The sequence below is a fragment of the Rhipicephalus microplus genome, chromosome 5 (assembly GCF_043290135.1).
Source record: "Rhipicephalus microplus isolate Deutch F79 chromosome 5, USDA_Rmic, whole genome shotgun sequence".
Lineage (NCBI taxonomy): Eukaryota > Metazoa > Arthropoda > Arachnida > Ixodida > Ixodidae > Rhipicephalus > Rhipicephalus microplus.
In genome coordinates, this window is record NC_134704.1 from 64,038,718 (window position 1) to 64,060,051 (window position 21,334).

The following is a 21,334-nucleotide window of genomic DNA, read 5'->3' on the forward strand; positions in this document are numbered from 1 at the left end:
GCTCTCACTTCAATGCGCGCAGCCAATGATCATCAAAACAAGAGATAACACGCTCGATAAGGTAAGAAAGTAACACTAAATTTTAAACTTGCGCGCGTTACACAAAACAAAGTGAAAATTAACCTACACTGACACGCTTACCAACACGTAATGCCAAATAAAGAAGGTATTTTAAACAGGGCTTTTACTCAGCCTTCTCTGTTAAAATAGAACACGTCAACTGTTACCTTTCGAAATATTATGAAAACAAAATTAATCGAACAAACATATTAATGTGAGCTTCTTCGATGACAAGGCAAGTAAAACTTACAAAAATTTAGAACCCTTCCTTGCTCATCGGCAGAAGACAAAACTAGAAAAAGTTATTCTCCAAAATTAAATACAAAAAATACACTCTTCGTATTAGCGAGGCCGCACTCTCTCAAGCGAACTCTGGGGAGTCGCGCATTCCACAGCTTCTGAGGGTTGCGGTCTGGACAAAAGGACGACGAATCACCCGGTTCGCCGAACTCAGTAGCAGCGACTTTTGACCCACAGCCGCTGAACTCGAAGAAAGGGGCATCTGCACTGCATCGTTTACGCCGCCCGTTCGACCAGTGACCCTTTCGCCACGGTGGGGAACTATAGCCTTTGTTACTGCTCAGGCGTACGCGATGCTTCTCCACGTGATTGCCTCTACGCGGTAGCAAAAAAGATGAGACCAGGCGATGATCTCGGCGTCCGAATTTCACTGAAACTCGGTTTTTCTTGATGGACTTCCCGCCTGATCTCAATCTCGGTGATGGTCTGAGATTCAAACATTTCCCACAGAGCGTTTTCGCGATCCTACGCCTACTACTAAACCCGGCGCCTCGAATGAAAACGTCACAGCATTTAACGGCGGCTTTAGCGTGCTTGGCGTGAGTCGTCTTTACCGCGCTATGCTTATGCCGGCGCCTCTTTCTGTCGGAACTTCTCCCAATACTGGCAGTCTCGGCACACTTACCCACAAGTGTGCTGCCTTCTTTGTGTGGAGTTGAAGCTCCCGATTTGTTAGCTAGCGTTCCCTCGGGCCCGTTGCTAGCTGTCCCTGGCTGTGACAGAACGGGAGTCCCGATGACTTTGCAGCCAACAAGCGCACTTACAGAGCCTTCGATCGGTGGGTGTCTATCGCTGTCGTCGATAGCTCTTGTTTTCTGGCCCTCGAAGTCGGCCTCATGCTCTCTTTCACGAGCTTCATTCTGTAGCGCTTTATGTCGCGCATCCTGCTCAAGCTCTTGTCGGCAGGCGTCAACCTCTAGCGCCCTGCGACGCGACTCGTTGTCAAGCTCCTTTGTACGCGACTCATCTCGATCATTTGCGCTGCGAAGCGGCTCCGTCTCTAGCGCTTCGCGATGCGCCTCGGCGTCCTTAGCCGTGCGATGGGCCTCGGCCCCAAACTTCTTGCGATGCACCTCGGCGTCTGGCTCTATTCGACGCACTTCGGCGTCTCGCTCTCTCTGGCACACTTCTGCGGCTTGTGCTTCGCGACGGGCCTCAGCTTCCATCGCTTTTCGGCATGCCTTATCTTTAAGCGCTTCTCGACGCGCTTCTACTGCTAGCGCTCTTCGTGGCGCTTCAACCTTGTCTTCATCGCTCCGACTTTCCTCGTCAGCATGAATTGAAAGAAAAAAATATCTTGTCAAGGCATATCTAACATAACTGAAGTCTCTTGCTTCCTCGAAGGGTAAGCAATTCAAAACATGCGCTATCTTGCGTGGCAACAGCGTGGCGAGCTTCTCCACCCAAAGGTCGCGGCTAACACCAACATCACAGCAGACAACTTCAAAATCCTCAAGAAAATGCGCGATGTTCTCGCCTGTCTGAAAGTTGTGGAGCTGGTGTTTCGCTCGCTCCCACTTAAGGGCTTGAATTTTAAGATCAAGCTCTCATTTTGAGAGCATGCTCTGTCCTTTTTCTGCTCTCCTCGGCCTTCCGCTTTTGCTCACAAATGAGCTCCCAAAACTCGTCAGCCTCATCGGCCGTCACATTCTCTGCCCACATCACCTCGAGAATCGCTTCCTTTGTTTTAGCGGACCCGGCGGAAATCCCCATGGCTCCACAAATTTCGAGGAGGTCCTCCACAAGGTATTGCTCCATCGCGAGCTCGTTCCTCGTGATGCTCGACTACTGATATTCACCGTACTCTAAAACTAATCTCGTGGTTTAAAGTAGGTGAATATAAATTTTAACCAACAAAACAAATCAAAACAAAACACTCTCCTAACATCTACCTGTGCTAGAGAGGTCTGGCGAAGTGAACAGTAAACGTTGGGCACTCACCCAACCAAAGTAGCCGACGATGGTCCAACTCGTGGCTGCCGTCGAACAGTATCAGGCCTTCAGGGATCCGGTCCAACTTGCCAATGTTGAGATCCGGGGTTGCTTGTCCCAGCTTGCCGAACGATGAGAACGGGGTAGCGTATCGCAGCGTAGCCAAACGCTATCACGGCGGTCGTCCTCGTGCTCGGAGATCCGATCCAACTTATCAGCCGTTGAGATCGGGGTAGCGGGTCCCAGAGCAGCAAAACGTTGAGGACAGGGGTCTGATCCGGCGTGCCAAACGTAGGATATCGTATCCCGTAGCTGCCAACCACTGTTATGAATTTTGCTCTGTCGCGATGGTAGCGGTGGCGAAGAGCGGCGGGCCGTCCAGCGGACTTCGATGAAGCCTTAGTCCGAAGGTGAAACAGGGAGGCAATCCGTTTGGAAAACAGCAACAAAAGTAGCGTTTACTGTAGCAGGTTGTCGTTTGTACAGGGCCGGCCAGCACGACAACGTCGGCTGGGGCAAGATCTTCTAACATGGGGCCGGCACGGCCTTAAATAGCGTCTTTGGTCCATTCTCTTAGACCAGTTCTCGGGCTCGGAGGGGGGAGACGTAGCCGTACCCGGAACTGCAAAGTGGTCCGGCCGAGGAAACGACGTTATCCCCGGACTGCACGGTTCTTCTGCACGGAAGGCGGCGCTGGGAGGGGGGGGAGACAGTTCGTCGAAACAGGGCTCGATCCTGCGAGACGCGCTCCCGAACGAGGAATATGTCTGTGGCACAACACCGTAAAGCTCATAACTGAGCCATTCGGCGCATGAAAATCTCATACCCATTGGTTGCAACGGAAAGCGAATGCTACTGTGAGAGACATCAAATAGTACAAAACTGGGGTTCAAGCGTTTTCAAGTGGCGTAGGCGGGAGCGGGAAGGAGGGGGGGGGGGGCGAACCTCCCCCGCCCTATAATTTAACGTTTTGTATGCTCGTATGAATGCGTACGCCTACAAAAACATACCCTATTATACATAAAGAAAAGTCAGACACCCCCCCCCCATCCCCCCTAAAAAGTTTTCTGGCTCCGCACTTGGTCATCCTACCATAAAACGCATCATAATTATCATCAACCTTTATTAATTTCTCATACGATGTTTGTTCAACCAAAATGTTGCAGAAATGGTACGTCTGCACTGAACGTGGAGCAGCAGCTGAAGTGCGGCCCATGTACTCACAACTGGTCTCCCTTCAGAAACAACTAAGCGCTCAAACCAAAACAACGCTGTAGAGTCAATGTGCTGGAGCGGAACAAAGAGCGGTCAAAGCCTATTTCACATTAACGCCAATCCAAAGCGACGAGCAATGCCTGAATGGAAAGCGGGAGCGCGAGTATAGGACGCGCAGGCAAATGTCGATGATCTCGTTGCACATGGGATTGTTTAAGGGCGCACAACAATACCAATGATAAGGGAAAAAAAGACGAAAAACGAGATAGTATCAAAACACTGGAAATATCGAAAGTCAATGACTTAGGTATATTCCACAAACGACAGAAATGGTCAGCGATAGCCTGCCGTTTATATTTGGAAGGTGCACCGCTGAAAAAAAAAAATTATAGAAGCGGCCCCGGGGCCATTGAGGGTCCTAGATTACAGTTGGTAAACGGGCCCTCAGACAGAGTTACGTGGTTTGGCAATTCGTAGTGACAATGAAAGCATGAACTTCGCGCAACGAGACGAACTAAACTAACATAGCAGGACATAGGTATAGCTTAAAAGAGAATGGAGGCGAGAAATACCCCCTTGGACGGTCGTGGGTTCTCCCAGCTCGCGCCCGTCTCCTTTTGCACTAGTAATCATCTCCGATTGTGTTCGATACAAACTATCCCTATACTTTCCACCTTAACTGTGACACGGCTAGCGCTTATAGCGAAACGACGCCGTGGTAACTGGCAAATGCTCAGAATATACGTAAAAGCGCATACGACCATAGGCTATAAGACACGGAATTAATATAATCGACGAACTTGGTAGCAAGAAAATAATTTCTACATGGCACGTTGGCGCCAGTCAGGGTTTGGTGACTGATGCGGTTTAGTGTACCAAAGTGTCTCAGGATATGGGATATACCGTAGTGAAGGGCTCTGGACAGTTCCAGCCACCAGAGTTTCTCTAACGTGCACGGACATCGCATGGTACATGGACCTCTAGCAATTCGGTTCCATCGAAGTGGATCCAAAGTGATTGGGATCGTACTCGTTGCTGTAGGCCCCACTCAGGGCCAGGCGCAGGTGGGGGAGAGGGACATGCATAATGTTTCGACTATGTTTGCACTTGGGGGCAAGGGATGGGCGCAGGCTGATTCAGGGTGGTGAAGGAGAGAAGGGCGCTTTCCCTGCCCTGCAGTCTGGCTGTCACGGTAGTCCACGTAAGCATTATGATGAACGAACGAGGAGATTAGAACGGGAAGAGAAGTTACGCCGACGCACGACGGGCTGATAAAGTACGTGCACGTGCCTCGACTCACGTTCTTCGTTTGAAAGCTTGTTTATGAAAGTGAGGGTCGAGCATGCTGTCCAGTTGAATGCCAGTGACCGCGGAGCGTACAGCCGGAAGCCTTGAGGTTTGTGAGTGATGGCAGGAACGTCGACACAGCGCTTTTAAATGACGTCGACCTCGCCTATCATCGGTGAACGGCGGGAGGCAAATTCAACCGCGAATGCTTGTGAGGACAAGTTACGTACACCGAAAGTCGACAAACACACCCCCCGTGAAGCAGAGACAGCGAAGTTTTAAAAGTTTCCAGTGAAGTTGAGGCCTGTTGACTACCGTGTGGTGATTACCAAGCAGCGTTGCTTACGACTGGTTCGTAAAGGGTAGCGTCTTCTTGTGCATCATAATTGCTGCTGATGACCCTATAGATGTTGCGTTTTCTTGTAACCTTTGTAACATGGGAAGCTCTGCCAATTAAGTGGTCGACTACGTCAAAATTGTAGCAACCAAAAACTTAGAGTGCTTCATGTATCCACCTCAGTCGACTTAAATGCAAAAGCTACCTTTTTTTTCTTCTAAGTCGATGTACTGAACCTCCCACGCCTCCCCTCCAAAAGTTTTCAGCAACTAACGTGGCTCTGCGATGCCTCGGGGATCAGAGGCATTGAAAACCTCCTGCACTTCACTTTGCTTAACACTGCACAGGGATCATCACCCCTTTGGCAATAGCAATGCTGTCGATGATGTCAAGATGACGTCGCAATATTGCTGGTATGGGACGTCAAGATGGCGTCACATTCCTTCCTCAAGTTTTGTTATCACAGTGTTCTGCAGTGTTCGAGAAGCTTTAAGGATGTAGTAGATAATTTCGTTGAGATTACGCGCACAACGCGAACATTACAGATGGAGCCTAAGTGGCCGCTAGCAACAGCGCTGGAATATTTGACGGCACATGTATAAATGTCGACAAGCGTGAGCGTTTGTCAGTTGATCGCCGGCCGACGCTCTGCTCGCCGCTATCGGTGCCAGAGTGCAACGCTGTAATCTAACCCTCCGTTTACAGGCATAAAGTTGGGCCAAATAAACAGTTTCATCTTGAACCCGCAGAATACACACATTGAAATAACTTTATTGAAAAAACTTTATTGAAAGTCCGGCTATGTTTACAACCCAGGCTCAGGTCTCCCACGAGGGGACTTCAAAGCCTTACCTCGTCGCCGCCTCTTGGGCCCACTGGATTGCCCACTCTTGTGTTTTGAAGTTGAAGCTCCGCAGAGCGGCCGCCCACTCCGACGCAAGAACATTCGGACCTACTTCCATTTGAGCTGCTGTAATGGAGCACTCCCAAAACATGCGCGAGAGTGTCGCACGGGTTGCCCGATATAATTTGCAAGTTGCACTCGGGTATTGTGCGAGAAAAAAGTGCAAAAATCACACCGGACTGAGAAAGGTGTCTGCAGCTGTCTCCACAGACGACTGCCTGGCATAGTTTCAGCTTGGCGCGGGGTGGGGGCCCTATCCACCTGCCTAACTGGTAGTGCTTGGTAATGCTGTTGTACCTCACCATGTGTTCTCCCACGTTTCGAACCAGGAGGTACGAACTCGACGAGGTGGGTGCAGACTCTGCGCCGTAGGTAATTTCTGTGTTATCCCACGTTTTCAACCAGGAGGTACGCACTCGACGAGGTGGTCTCAGACTGCGCAGTGGGTCATTTCTCGTGCATAGCCGTGCGCCACCTCGTTCGGATTAAGGGGGGGGGGGGACTTCGTCAGTGGGGATGGTGATATGTGCTGGGAAGCACAGAATCACGGTGCTATTGAATTGCTGTCGTCCAGTCCTCCACAGACTCGGCTGTACTGGGTATACAGGGAATAAATTATGATAAAAAAGAGATTTTACAAAGCGAGAGAGAGAGAGAGAGAGAGAGAGAGAGAAGACAAAATATAGCGAAAGAGGAAAGAAAAAAAAACTCAGTAGGCCATACTTGATCCCGACTCCCGTCCTTGAGGAAGGCTTCATAATCATATCGCGTGTTTCAGCAGGTAAAATAAGAAAAAAAAGTAACGTATCTTCTGAAACGCACAATACGATCATGAGGCATGCCTTAGGGACGGGAGTCCGGATCAAGTTGGACCCATGAAGATTCTTTAGCTTGAGTTTTCTTTCACCTTAATTGCCCTGGTAATCCTAGCACACGGGCGCTTTTCGCGTTTAGCCGCCATAGAGACGTGGGCACGGTGGTAGGGAACTCATGTATTCTGGCCGCGCAACACTAACAATACTAACAACTGCAGTTTCACGTCCCAAAAAACATGATATGATTATGAGAGATGTCGTAGTGGAGGGCTCCGGAAATTTCGACCACCTGGAGTTTTTTATCGCGCACCTAAATCTATGTACACGGGCATTTTCACCTCCACCAAAAATGCAGATGCGGCCGCCGGGATTCAATCTGCGACCTTCGGCTTAGCAGTCAAGGGCCATAACCACTAGACCACAGCGCCGGGACCCGCGTAACACCAATCTACAGAGGTAGGCCACTCTTGTCTTGTGGCTCAACGCAAGGAGAATTCTTGAACAGACCGCAACTACCGCTGCTCCCGAATTTTTACACTTCTGCTAACATGAAACAGAAATGACGATATGTCCACGAAGTGAATGATGATGAAGGAGCTTGCTCTGAACGTTAAATATGGTAAACCCCGAATCATTGGTATCATAAGGTTTTATAATTTAACTAGAGGGTACTCTGGCACTGCGATTGTTCATCGAGCATGGGAATTATGGGTAGTACATGGATTTGGCTACAGGTCGCGGGTTCGTATCCCGGCTGCGGCGGCTGCATTTCCGATGGAGGCGGAAATGAAAGAGGCCCGTGTGCTCAGATTTGGGTGTACGTTAAAGAACCCCAGGTGGTCTAAATTTCCGGAGCCCTCCACTACGGCGTCTCTCATAATCAAATGGTGGTTTTGGGACGTTAAACCCCACATATCAATCAATCAATCAATGGATTTGGCTAATCATGCTTGCGGGCCGCGAATAACGCTTGTGGCTTCGTTTTACTGCAGTGTTTAGGTTTTGTTTCGAATGAAAGAACGAATGGCTTTTAGAACTTAATGAACCAATTAGAAATGGTGATCCTAAAAGGTAAAGGTGGTGTAGTGTAACTTCCAAACAAATTCCGAATGTTTTTTTTTGTGACAAAGGATCTAAAAAAATAGGAACGTAAAGTACTAAGACTAGGCGAATCCGTGTACTACCCATAATTACCATGTTCGCTAAAGTGTCATGCGTTGCAGCTATACTTTTCATGATTTGTGGGAAATTTCGCTGACAGTGCACGCCCTCTAACAGACCTACTGAAGAGGTCCTGAACAAGCTAGTGCATTTGTTGAACTGATCATGCAGCTCACTTCACCACCGATCCTTGGCCTCTTCGATATATCCGCTGCAACAGCAAGTGCGCACCGACGCCAGGAGCCATGACATTGGTTCTGTTTTGGCTCAACAACAGCATGGTAGTGACCGTGTCACTGCGTACGCTATAGCCGTCTTCCATAACCAGCGGAACAAAATTATTCCATTGCCGAAGGCGAATGCTTCACGCTCGTTTGGGCAGTGCTCATTTTGCCCATTGTATGGACGGTCGTTCACCGTTATCGCGGACGACCCCGCATTATGCTGGCTGTCATAGTTGAAAGACCCTACCGGACTGCTGGGATAGTGGGTCTTGCGGCTACAAAAGTACTCATTCTCCATAAGACTGGTCGCCAACACGAGGACGCCGATTGCTTCACCTCGTCACCCAGTGCATCCATCAGATTTTACTGAGAACGTGGAGTCTACGTGCGTGCTGGAGTTTCCAGCATTAGCATACATCAGAGGTGAGCGTGATCCTCACTTAATCATCAATCGGCTGATTGACCCCACTATTCCTCCATCGCTCCGAATGTTTGGGCTCCATAATGGCATTTTATACCGTTAAAACATGATTTCTGACGACACTGCCTTGCGGCTGGCCATACGTATGCACCCACATATCCACAGACTATTCTCGCGCAATTGCATGACATTCGTAGCGCTGGTCACCTGGACGTCTCAAGAACTTACGGCCGTGTTCGGCATCGCTTTTTTCGGCCCGGTATTTACCGCTCCGTTCGTAGTTACGTGGCTTTGTGCAAACTGTGTCAGCAACGCAAAACACCAGGCACTCTTCCAGCAGGACGCCTTCAAACCGTAGATAGGACTCGCTTGCTGGATTTCGGGCCGACCGGTCGAGCGCTCGCGCGCTCCGCGCGCTTGCGACCTCCGGAGTCAGCGTGGCTCTGGCCGACTGGGCTCGCCCTACGTCACCTCCTGCCGCCGACGACCTTCCACCTCCGACGACAGTGCAGTTCTGACTTACTGGACTTGCTCTACGCCATCCACCGACGCCGAAAGGAGCTCTCGCAGGTGCGCCCCGTCCTCGGACTCCAGTGATCGTGCTTCATCTTTCCTATCTCTTCTATCCCCTCATCTTGTCGTCGCTCGCTCTGGCTCACCACCTCACGTCTCTTCCTCTCTTCTCCTTCTTCGGCTTTCCTACATCTTTACTCCTATCCTTTTTATCCCTCCTCACCCCCATCCCTCGTGAGCTACTGTGGTGGTGTCGCTCACTGAAGCAGACATTAACGGGGCTCACTTTTCTCTTCTTTTCTCTTTTTAAGAATCACTCTCTCAAACCGTAGATACCATCTCAACGATCTTGCATGGTTAATTTTGACCTCCTCGGCCCTTTTCCTCTATCCTTCGGAGGAAACACGTGGATAGCTGTTGCCACCGACTACACGACTCGGTAGGCGATCACACGGCCTATCCTTACCAGTTGTGCAACCGACGTCGCTGGTTTTCTCCTCAAAGACGTCATACTTCATGGCGCTCCTCGACAGCTGATGACAGACCGGGGTCGGTACTTTCTACCAAAGGTGGTGCAGGACATCCTGCACTCTTGCTCTACCAAACAAAAGTTCACCACTGCGTATCGCCCACGGACCAACGACCTGACAAAGTGGATGACATGTCAGTTAGGCCGTTCTGCAGAACGGCCTGGCTGAGCTCGAACACAACGCTTTCGGACATGCTCACCATGTGTTTCGCCAGATCATCGTGACTGAAACGAAGCTTTGGCGTTCGTAGCATTTGCCTACAATACGTCTCGGCATGACTCGACAGGTTTCTCTCCATTTTTTTCTCTTGTACGGACGAGAAGCCACGCTGCCTTTCGACAGGCTCTTTCCACCGATTCTTGATACGACATTAGAATACACTCGTGATGTCATCGCTAGAGCTGCAGAAGCACGCGAAGTTGCCCACCTTCGTCTTGACGCTTCGCAAGAGAAGCAACATCGCATCTACAATGCTCGCCACCTGGACAATGTCCACTTCAATCCTGGTGGCATGGTCCTTCTTCGAACATCGTCACAGCGAGTTGGTCTTTGCGAGAAGTTTACTTCTCCATACCATTAACATCACGCGACTAAAGCCGTTGCACTCTAACCAGTCGACCACCGGGTAGGTGCGTTCGCCGCCACCGGGGGTGATGGTCGGAGATGACGAGGAAGACAACAAAGAGGAAGACGACGCTCCCGGATATCCGAGTGGACTTGGCTCTGCCTTGTGTGCCTGACATTAGGTGTCTGTACATAGCTTGAAAATATAATCTGCAATGCCATTTTTCCTCGTAACAATATTTATCAAAACAACACAGGGACCTTAAAAGCTGCTTAGATACACTTCCGCAGTTTCAACTTAGTATGTGTTGATACTACTTAGTAACCAGCTCGACATTTTCAAAATTTCCGTAGCTTTTTTGCGAAAAATCTAACATCCGTATCTTGGTGATTATTCCAATAAATTCGCGATGGCGACGCTCTTTCGTAATGGCTTGTTGTATGATACACAATAAAACTGATTGAGTGGTGTATGATATACAATAAAACTAGGTATGACACAAAAAAACTATGTACACACAATGAAACATATGTATGATACACAATAAAACTGATTGATTGAATTAAAAGAAAAAAAATGGCAGCATATCCACGTAGTGAATGATGGAGAGTGGGGCGAAGCATCCGTCCGTCCATTCGTTCTTACTTCCGTCCATCCTTGCGTCCGTCTGTGTGACCGTCCGTGCACCCATTCGCCCGTCCGTGCGTGCGTCTGTTCGTGCGTCCGCACGTCCATCTGTGCGTCCGTCCTGCGTCCATTCATGCGTCCATCCGTCGGTGCAGCCATCCATGAGTCCATCCATGCATCTGTCTGTGTGTCCGTTCGTCCATCTATTCAACACTCCAAGTACCATCATCTCGCATCTTTTCATCATATATAACGCATATGCACTGCCATCCAGCGGACATTCCAAGGACAAAACGAGAGGTGGCACACGCACACTTTCTTACGGCTTGCGCTTCGTGTCTACTTCCCACCTTTAACCTCCTCGAGTTCATGGTATATACTAGTTCAGTGTATTCGTGGCACTGCGGCCCAACGCTCGCTAAACCTTACTAAAACCAAGGAGGTTATGCCCAGCGAGTAAACGTAGCAACCCTTTCTTGTGAGATAGTGCTCAATGTACATGCCAATGGCTGCTAAGGGGGAAGGAGAGACATGAGAATTCGGCTTTTAGTTAACGTGCACGCTGCGAATTGTTTATTGTTCAACAACGCACAGAAGAAATCTCTCACTGGCACCACCTTGGAGGTCAAATTGTAAGACTGGTTACACACTACGACTACTACTACGAGGAACGAACGGGTGCCTCTATAAGGAGCTTCGCGTCTATATAAAAAAATCATAAACAGAAAGAACGTATGACGCAAGTAATAGCATGTCCGCGCAAGCAGTGCAACACAGCTGCATCCCAATGCGTCAACACCGCTAGAAGAATAAAAATTAAAAAAACCTGAGGACAAACGCCAACAATGAATAAACGCGAGACATGGTATACGAATTCCTTTCTGTAACGCTTGAAATACGCGCGTCCTTTTTGTTGGCATCGGTTGCACAATGAGTCACACGTCTTTCATCGTCTCAGATATAGCGAAAACTGCTTTTACATAACGTTCTTACCTAATGTCCCTACATGTAATATGCACGCCGGGCACAGTCTAACGATCTTCGTGTTCATATCTAAACAAAAGAATGTCGCAATTTCATTGCTTCTCCGTAAACCAACCAGAACTGAATGCCACCAATTCTGTTTCATGGTCCTCTTTAATCGCTGCTTATACCTCATTCAAGTGTTCCTAAATATACTGACAGCAACCCATGGCTGCACACAGAGTGATGTATGCTTATGATGTAGTACAGAACGTCTGCAATTGGGTCACGGTATGCGAGCAATGGACAAAAAGAATGCCCTATAGCAGCGCCGTTGCTTAAAGCCTCTGTACAGCAGAATGAAAGCACAATCTGATAAATTTTAGGCGTGCAGCATACATGTAACGCAGAGACTTCTCGTACTGAAACTGGAACAGGACTAGAAGCAGCAAAAAAAATAGTGCCTGAACCAAGATATGCAAAAGATACCGTAAAACTACAGCTACATGGGCTACGTGAGGGTTAGCATAGACGATGGCTGCCCGCCCCAGTAGATCAGTGGTTGCAATGCTGAACTACTGAGGTGGAGGCCCCGGGTTCAATTCTGCAGCCACGGTGGTCGTACTTAGGTGAATGCGAAACGGTAAAAGGCACTTGCGCTGCGCGATGCCGGTGCTCAACACGAAGTTGTCGAAATTTCTAGCACCATCCACTATACAGTGGCTCTCATAATCCTATCGTCGTTTCAGCACGTAAAACTTCACATAATAATATTATTAGGTGAGGGCTGAGTATGTTGCCACATAGCACGATTTGCTACGTTTTAAATAGTTTCGAACTCAAGGTAATGCAGTCATTTAATAAACATTTCGTACTCTTCTAAGGTGCTTTGCTTTATCATGAGCAATAAATTCGTGGATTTGATTTTCTCTCATTTAAGTTTGTTTTATGTGTTTCGGTTACGCCAATGGCGACCTCGTTCAACGCAATAACGAACGCCTAAGAGTTGCGCCTGTGAAAGAAACTCAAGAAAGAGTGGCATCGATCACAGCGCTGACTTCCAGCTGAAATGCGAATACAATGTGCTAAATCTGATGTAGATAGATTGGAAAAGAAGCAAAAAAAAAAAAAAAACTGCTGCAACAACAAAAATGAAGGTTACCCATCCGTCAACGGCAAACTTCTCGTGGTCTATTTTTTTTTGCTTATTGTTACGTACTATAAACCTTCTCCTTTAAAACTATAAGAGCTCGCGTTATCTGTAGAACAGAAACTGTAGTGACATCTGTAGCGTCATGCAATTTTCCTCAGACTGTCGCAGTTCTGACGCGAGTACACAGCTACTGCAAGATAATGCTCTTGCGGGGTGTTCCGTTTCACTGTTTGCGGACAACCGCAGCGCCAAGAAGACGAACGAACACAACACGATAACAAAAGTGAGCGCTGTAATCTTATCTACTTCTCAGCGCTTTTTTAGGGCTAGTTGTAGCGTGGTGGCGTTGAAAACTACGTTTCACAAAAAAAAGTTTGGTGTCAGCATTGGTGTCGATGCCGTTGGTTGTGAGCGAAAAATCATCTTCTCCATGACCCAAAAATCGAGAAATATGCAAGTAAAATAAATAGTACAAGTACTTGGTTCGAAAAAGAACCTAACCCAGACCGCTTACGTGAAAGGCAGGTGCTCTGCCACAGAAATACGCCATACTGAAAACTACCTTAAAAAAACACCATATGAATATTTTATAGGGGAGGAAGTCTCCTAAACGCACGTAATACGGCATGGTAAAAGCGTAGAATCCCGCCGGGCGTCAGAAATATTGTGCACCGCGTGGCTTTTTCAGAGGCCCACTCACTACGGAGGGCTCAGAAAAAAAAATTTAGTCATCACCTGCAAGGGCATCGACGAAGCTAGCAGCTGCGCAGATTCGCGTGTTGTCTTACGGAGTCGTGCAGGGCCATTCCACCTAGCACTGTGTGGGAAGGAGGCCAATAAGGCCCCAACCCAATTGCCTCTTTGTAACCATTTAATGGTCGTTAATGATTTGACTACCACCTTCACTGAATCACAAAAAGAATTGTGACCTAGTGGACACGTAACTGCACGCAGTTTCAGTAGGCATTCTGGGATGGTTTAAGATGGCCAACGGTACGCGCGCAGTCATTCGTTATTTTTTAAGGCGTGGTTGAAGCATGGAGTATAACTGAAGCAAAGCTAGGAATGGGGGAAGCTGACGAGGACGAGACTCGTTCACGCTAACGCATTTTGGCTCTTGAAGGCGAAGCTAAGCCATCCTGCGTATTTAGTGAAAATGTATCACCTCGCTCATTTCGACATTTTGATTTTGTTTGACTGTTCGCATGTCGTGACGTCACGTAGAAATGGCATCGTCTGCGACGTTCAGCAAAAATGTTCGACGCAAGGAACTTATCCTCTTGGTTGATAGACAAAGCGACCTATAACTTTAATAAGTATATACTGAGGGACGAACAGGGAAGGTCCCGCTTGCTGCACGTCGGATTGGGGCGTTTTTGTTTTCTTCTGACATGCAAAACACCAATAATGACAGTTATGACACTTTATTTATCGTCAAGAACGGCAGCTGTGCAAGAACAAAACGTACCTCTTAAAATTATCAGAATTTTCGACGTGGTGACGATATAGTGATGTTGACGATATCTAGTTACGTGGCAGGGCTGATGTAAAGCAGTCGTTCCTCTAATGTTAATTCATAGTTCGCGAAACGAAAATTGCAGTGTAATAGACATGCGAGCTGTTCAGAATACTAAGTTCGTAGGGGACAGACGCTGTCGTTCAAGGAGTCATGATTGGCGGATGATCGTGCAGCCAAGACCGACAGTTGTGGATAGGATGACCTGACATAGACGTTGAAAATGTTTTATATTTAGCTACTGAGTGTAAGTCAGCTTCAAGATGGTACGAACCCTTGCGGATATGCTACTATGAGAAGACAACAGACCCACGTAGCGCTAATCGAAAAGAAGAAAGATCACAGTTTTTCACCGAAGAACGCCTTAAATTTTATGAATAAAACAGAATATGACAACTACTGGTCTTTAGGCTTCTAAGCGTTAATAGTATTATTTGTTGGTGTTTAGCGTCCCAAAAACCACCATGGTTTTGCGAGACGCTGCAGGAGAGCTCCGAAAATTTCGGCCACCTTGGGTTTTTTAACGTGCACCTGAATATAAGCTCACAGGCCCCGAGGATTTTTGCCTCCCTCAAAAATGCGACCGCCGTTGCCGGGATTTGATCTCGCGAGCTCCTATGCCATGATTACGTGTCGGGTACGTAGTCGAATCATATCTTTATCAATACGTTTTTTTTATCAAGAAGGCCTTGTACGAAGACGGCCTCGTACCAAGACGGCCTCGTACCAAGACGGCCTCGTACCAAGACGGCCTCGTACCAAGACGGTTTTGTACAAAAACGGTTTTGTATCAAGATGGTTTTGTACCAAGACGGTTTTGCACCAAAACGGTTTTGTATCAACACGGTTTTGTATCAACACGGTTTTGTATCAAGACGGTTTTGTATAGAGACGGTTTTGTATGCCGGAGTTCAACACGGCTCCGCTTACCTACTTTCGACACTGAAGTGACGTTCAAAAATACATAATAAGAGATTGCGAAGAAAAAAAACCAGAAGGCAAGCATTCATCATGCGGAATCGAGCCAGCAACCTCTCGATCCTCGGCGCGCGGTGCTAAGCACTGCGCTACAGAGCGAACGTTGTCTAGAGTACTAACGCAAGCCGTTTATATACACTATACACCGCTTGGCAGTTCACAGCACCCCGAAAGTTTAGCGTGTTTTCATTGTCACTGTCGAGATGGCATGACGTGCTCGCGTTCGGCGCGTTCTGAAAGATGTCACTTCTACGAAGCGCCACCTCCACGAAGCGTGGTCTCTCCTGCGCGCTAATCAAACTCGTAATTCGGGAGAGGACGAAGGTCACACCGCATGCTGCCGCGGCCGCGTTTACGAAACAAGCACCCTGCTGACGAATGACGCAGGAAAAAGTGTAGTAGTTGTTCGCGCTTGTCCTATGTATGCATGTGCGCTCGTTTCATGCGTCTTTCTGTTTGAACAGTGCGCTTTAAGTGTTGAGCTGTGACAGTTGTTAGTATAACTAGTCTGGTGTATGCTAATGTCGTGCGTGCTTTCTGCTTGAGGTGTGCGCTGCGATTCTCGAGCTGCTTGCCGTTCCTAACGCGACTTTGCAATCTGTTGCTGAATAACTGCAGAGTGACGCTCAACTACCTCTGAAAAGCCACATTTCACTTTCATGTTATACCAAATCCTATATAGGAAAACCAACCCCGTCCTTTTTGTAGTTCCTATACTGAAGATTAGGAAACGATTTCTTACCGCGGTGACACCTTTTCTCGGATTATCAAACTGTTTTGGTTAGTTCTCAGTGTTGCACGATGAGAAACCTCCGAGAGAATAAATAGATAGATAGATAGATAGATAGATAGATAGATAGATAGATAGATAGATAGATAGATATAACGGGCCTATTTGGAAGTTTTTAAGCGACACACACATCCACCAATAAGATAAAAACATAGTAATGGCAATGAAGTAAAGTCGCTTTGCGCGAAAGGTGGCTTCTGCTGCGGCCCGTGACGCAACCGAAACCAAGGAGAATGCGTGCAATACGCGTGCTTTAGGGAGCGCTCGCACCGACTGGATGATTGAGCACCTCTCGTGGCTTAACTGATTGTAATCGTTGGGCCAATAATGCAGATAGCGTGGGCTCGCGATTCGCGCTGGGAAAAGTCACCTTGACCATTTGTACAGTCTGAAGTGCACTTGAATAAAGCGGTCGAGAACGTGGATATGGACGGTGGCGCTTTCGGCAACTGCAAACTCGCTTTAGCTGCAACGTTCTGTTCATACGCCAATGGCCTATAGCATACGGTATGACTGTTTGATATCACTACGGCTTGAATATCTGCATGTTCTAGCGTAATGGATGCCATTACGCTAGAACATGCAGATATTCACATGCAGATATCTGCATGTGAATATCTGCATGTGAAAACATGCAGATATCTGCAGATAGAACATGCAGATGGCCGCCAAAGAGGCCGCTTAGACAAGTGTGATTCACACTGTACATTGTCGTCCTTTGTGAAAGGGAACACGTGAGCGCGTGGCCTGAGCTGTGGGGTGGCTGCCTACAGGGCCCTCATATATCAACAGCAAATGAAAAGACGTTGGCTTTTGGCGTCATCTATTGGCAAATAATACAACGAGTAATGGCCCCTGGACAAGCGCTGCAAGATACCGTAGGCAGCCGGTATAGAGAGCAGGTCAGCGATCGCGTGTTCCCTTTCATAAAAAAAACGATAGTGTAAACCACTGGCGCGGCTCGGCAGTTCGGCATCGCTCCGAAGCTTGCAGTGCAGCGCAACGACCACGCGATTGTTCTAGCGCTCCGAGGCGGCGCAGCTGATGCGATGCGCATACCGTATAAAGTCATTGCCCACCAGGAGTGTAGTCGAGCCGCCTTTCGATAGAGCGTTCAGAAGACACGACGGCGCTGACCCATTTGCATGATCTTACTCATCTACAGTCGTTCAGGTGTAAGCTGAACTTTGGCCGTGTGCTTAGACCATAGGCGCACTTGTGAAGGGTGCAGTATATTTGTTCTGACGTGGTAGTGTGCCGCCATCTGCTTGCACTGAATTATCGTAATTGCTAGATTGTAACGCGACAATGATTGTAACGCAAAGGTCGACATTGGGTGCCCTGGAAAAATATTCGTGTTACATCCGAGTACATAAGACACTGGCTCTTGGAAAGGTCAATTGTAATAATTTTTGGGGTATTCCGTGCGAGAACTACGGCATGTCACGTTAGAGGTGTTCGAATTCAGAACTGGAACAGACAAGAGTTCAGCCAACCAGCTTGCCTGCATAAACACCATTGTTCAAGAGTTCAGCAAAGTTGCATGCGTGGCGTTGCAAAGGGCGGCTTGGCTCATGCAAATACGTTTAGCAACAAGATATGGCGGTCAATAGAGGCTATAACATAGCGTTCCTCTACGAGGAACGCAGGGTAACCTTATTGCAATTTTCCTTTTTTATATGAATAGCTGACACTGACGTCACTGAAGCAGCCACGTTGGAGCATCAGCCTGGTGGGACGTGAACTGAGCGATTTTAGGTTAGTGTTATCAGTACATGATATGTTAGCGTTTTTCTCTACTCATGCACAAAGGCCCAATAAAGTGGCAGCCACGTTGTTATCACAGACAATCAGATTGTACGCCGCGTGATTTACTGCCTTGACCTCGTTTAAGCCGCAATGTTGGAGCCGCGTTGAGCGTCCATGACGTCTCCTGCAATCTATCAGCACATGCAGCTGAAGTACGGCACCGGGTCACGGTTGCCGAGTCATAGTTTTGGTTCAATAGCCTATCGACCAACGCCCTTCTAGATGATGTATCGATATAAAGACCCCCTCCCCCTCCTTCCCGATGGTGCCACCAGTACTGAAAAAGTTGTGGTTAGTCAATTCATTGTTCTATAGCTCACAACTGCTCAGCCAACCTCTGCCAATGAATTGAGGACAATGAATAAAGGTCGAAAATGAGCTAATGATTTCATGAAATTTATTTACCCCAAGAGTACCTAAAGCATCATTTTACAAGAAAACTGAATCGAAATGTTGATCTGCTCACCTTTTAAATCTGGCCATTGCTCGAACATTCGCAGTTCATGCCGTAACACAGCGAAATTTTATCAAATAAATTTTATTAGATTAAAAAAATGTTATCAGATGGACATGATTTATTGCAGTAAGTACGCAGCACGTTGTTTGTGGAGCGATCAGCGAAATGATTTCGGTGCACTGCGTCAAATCCTTGCTACGGCCTTGCATAAGCTTTATTAGCCTAACGGTGTAATGACACGTGCCGGGATGACAACACAGCCTCACAAAAGCCTAGATTCAATCGGATCAGACTTCAGCATCGTCCAATATCGCTGTTTCAAGCTTTGAATGGCTTAGTGCAAAACTTACGGCCATTTGTTTTTTAAGGCAAGTATGTTTTTGCATTTGCACAGAACGAAATTAATAACAGTGCCTTCACAACCTATGCAGCTGGTCGGTGAAAAACAAGAAAAGGAAAGAGTGATATGGTAGACGGAAAGAATGCTTTGTGTTATTTCCTGCACACATTTAGCAAGTTACAATGCAGGGCACACGGACGTTGTGAGGCGAGCCGCGCAGTCGGCATCGAGGCATTTCCTGTGACCCCTATATATATATATATATATATATATATATATATATATATATATATATATATATATATATATATATATATATATACATATATATCAGCCTTGCGATGCCAAGGGAAACGAACGTTTTTTTTTTCTTTCTTCATTTTGCTCTCCTAACGATTGCACGTGGTTGATGTAAGACTGCTTCGTGCAACGGCACACGTGAACGAAACGCGTCTTTTGTACGAATTTACGGCATCAAACGGGCATGTGAAGGACATGCTACTTGGTCATTCTATGTGATGGCTTAAAAAGCAAATTCTGAAACCCAAATTTGATGCGAGCATGGCAGGTCTTGCTTCAATCCAGTTCGGGTGTTGCGCATGCCGATTAAATAATACGACCACTATGGTCGTGGTAGGAGCAGACTTCCGAGTTATTGGCGGCCGTCCGATGTTCATTATCACTCATCACATCACTTTAATACCTTAAAGACCCCCATGTAGGGGGTATTACATGAGGGGAAAAAAACTGACCACGCACAAAAGAAATCTCGGTGACAAGTTTTTTTTTTCATCTCGACCTTAACTAAATGCGATAGCTATGACAATCGAATCCATGACCTAAGGCTTCGTAGTAGTGCATATTGGCCGCTGCTATCACTTCGGGTAACGTCTCGCGAACAACAGAACCAAACAGAAAGAAACAGAGCCAAATCCTACGCAATAATCCTTGGATTCATTCGCAAGCAAACGAATTACAAAACAGTTATTTAGAGCACCAGATAAGTGTAAACGTGGTGTGGTAGCTTAGTAAATAAGGCATTGCACGGCCAAGCTTGAAGGTGTGGGCTTGATTTTCGGCGACTGCGGCCGCGCTTCTGGAGGGATGAAGGATTTAGGTGCCCATCGAGGCACACCAGGTCGTCAAAATAAATGCGGAGTCCCCAACCCCTCACAGTGACAAGCATCATAATCGTATCGCCATTGCGTGGGAACCCCCATAACAGCAATTATGACGCCACACTATAACGAAGTTACTATAGCAAACTCGTACGCAACTGTGCATGATACTTTCACTTGCTTGCCCTCCCGGAAGGCTGGTTCATGTTACCACTGACTTCATTCACTGTGCAGGGCAATTTTCGAATAAGGCGCTCAAAGCTTTGCGTAAGCATTTGTCGCCGCTGTACACGCGTATAATGCGCTATACTCTTTAGTACCCAAGTTAAGTTGCGAAAATAGCGTATCGTTCCAAATGAATGCTATCTCTCCATACCCTATTTAAAACTGCATATTACAGAGTTTTTGAATAGCGTGCACTAAGTTTAGCGGGCTTTGGGGTCGCCTGTTATTTACGTTCCTTGGCGGGAGCCAGCAAGCGGTTAGCGTACGATGCATGCGCAGTGACGCGAAACGCTATCGCAAAGCTTTGCGTACGCTATTATAAAACTCCTTATTGTCGTGGATAGCCGCTCGACATTGAGCAGACACAACGAAAAGCTTGCGACCGATCTAGTTACACCACAGATGCCTAAACGTAGAACGCCCTAAAAACTTGCCTTTGGCTCAATACGGCAGCTGTACTGAAGAGCTCGAAGCGGCCCTCCTGGTGTTCCTGCCCGGGACTGTCGTCAGTAGCAGTGATAATCCGGGAGACTGCCGATTTTCGGCGTCGTATCAGTCGCTGCCGAGCACTTCACGAGCTGCTGGCGATGCCAGGGCGCCGAGCACAACGCAGGCTCCACCGTGAAGGAAGCGGTCCCTCGTACGCGCTTTCACTGAAAGTGAAGTTCATCCGCTACGGAAGCTCTTTCAGAACAGCAGCATCGCCGCCGTGTGTTGTGGCCCCGGCTTCAGCTGCTGTGCTGACTCGTCGCAGCTTTCCCTCCTGCTTACGTGTGAATTGAAGCAGACGCGGAGCGGGCACCTCTCACGCGCATGCGCCGATCGCCAGCTGTTTGTCGATGTCCGCGCATGATACAAAAAAAAAAAAGTTATCAAACAACGAAAAGCGCAAACACGCAGAGCGAAAGAAAGTTGAGTCGCATACCTTCGTGCTCTCTGCCAGTTGCAGGACTGAATTTCTTTGTTCCGATCCTAACGGCTTTTCTAGGAATGCCGCAGGCTTCCTTTCTTTTTTTTTTCTGTAATGCTAACGTTTTTCCTTCAGCAGTTTTTCATCCTTGCGCTCGTATAGCCTATAGCTATCATATGTGGTT

General features: G+C 47.7%; 1 protein-coding gene across 1 annotated transcript in view; it reads right to left on the bottom strand.

Annotated features, from left to right (window-relative positions):
• Positions 1-21,019, bottom strand: part of LOC119174454 (dual serine/threonine and tyrosine protein kinase) — a 120,841-nt gene extending 99,822 nt beyond the window's left edge. The window contains exon 1 of the mRNA XM_075895615.1: positions 20,675-21,019. The gene's annotated coding sequence lies outside the window, so the exon portion shown is untranslated. The remainder of the gene's footprint in view (positions 1-20,674) is intronic.
• Positions 21,020-21,334: the final 315 nt, after the last annotated feature.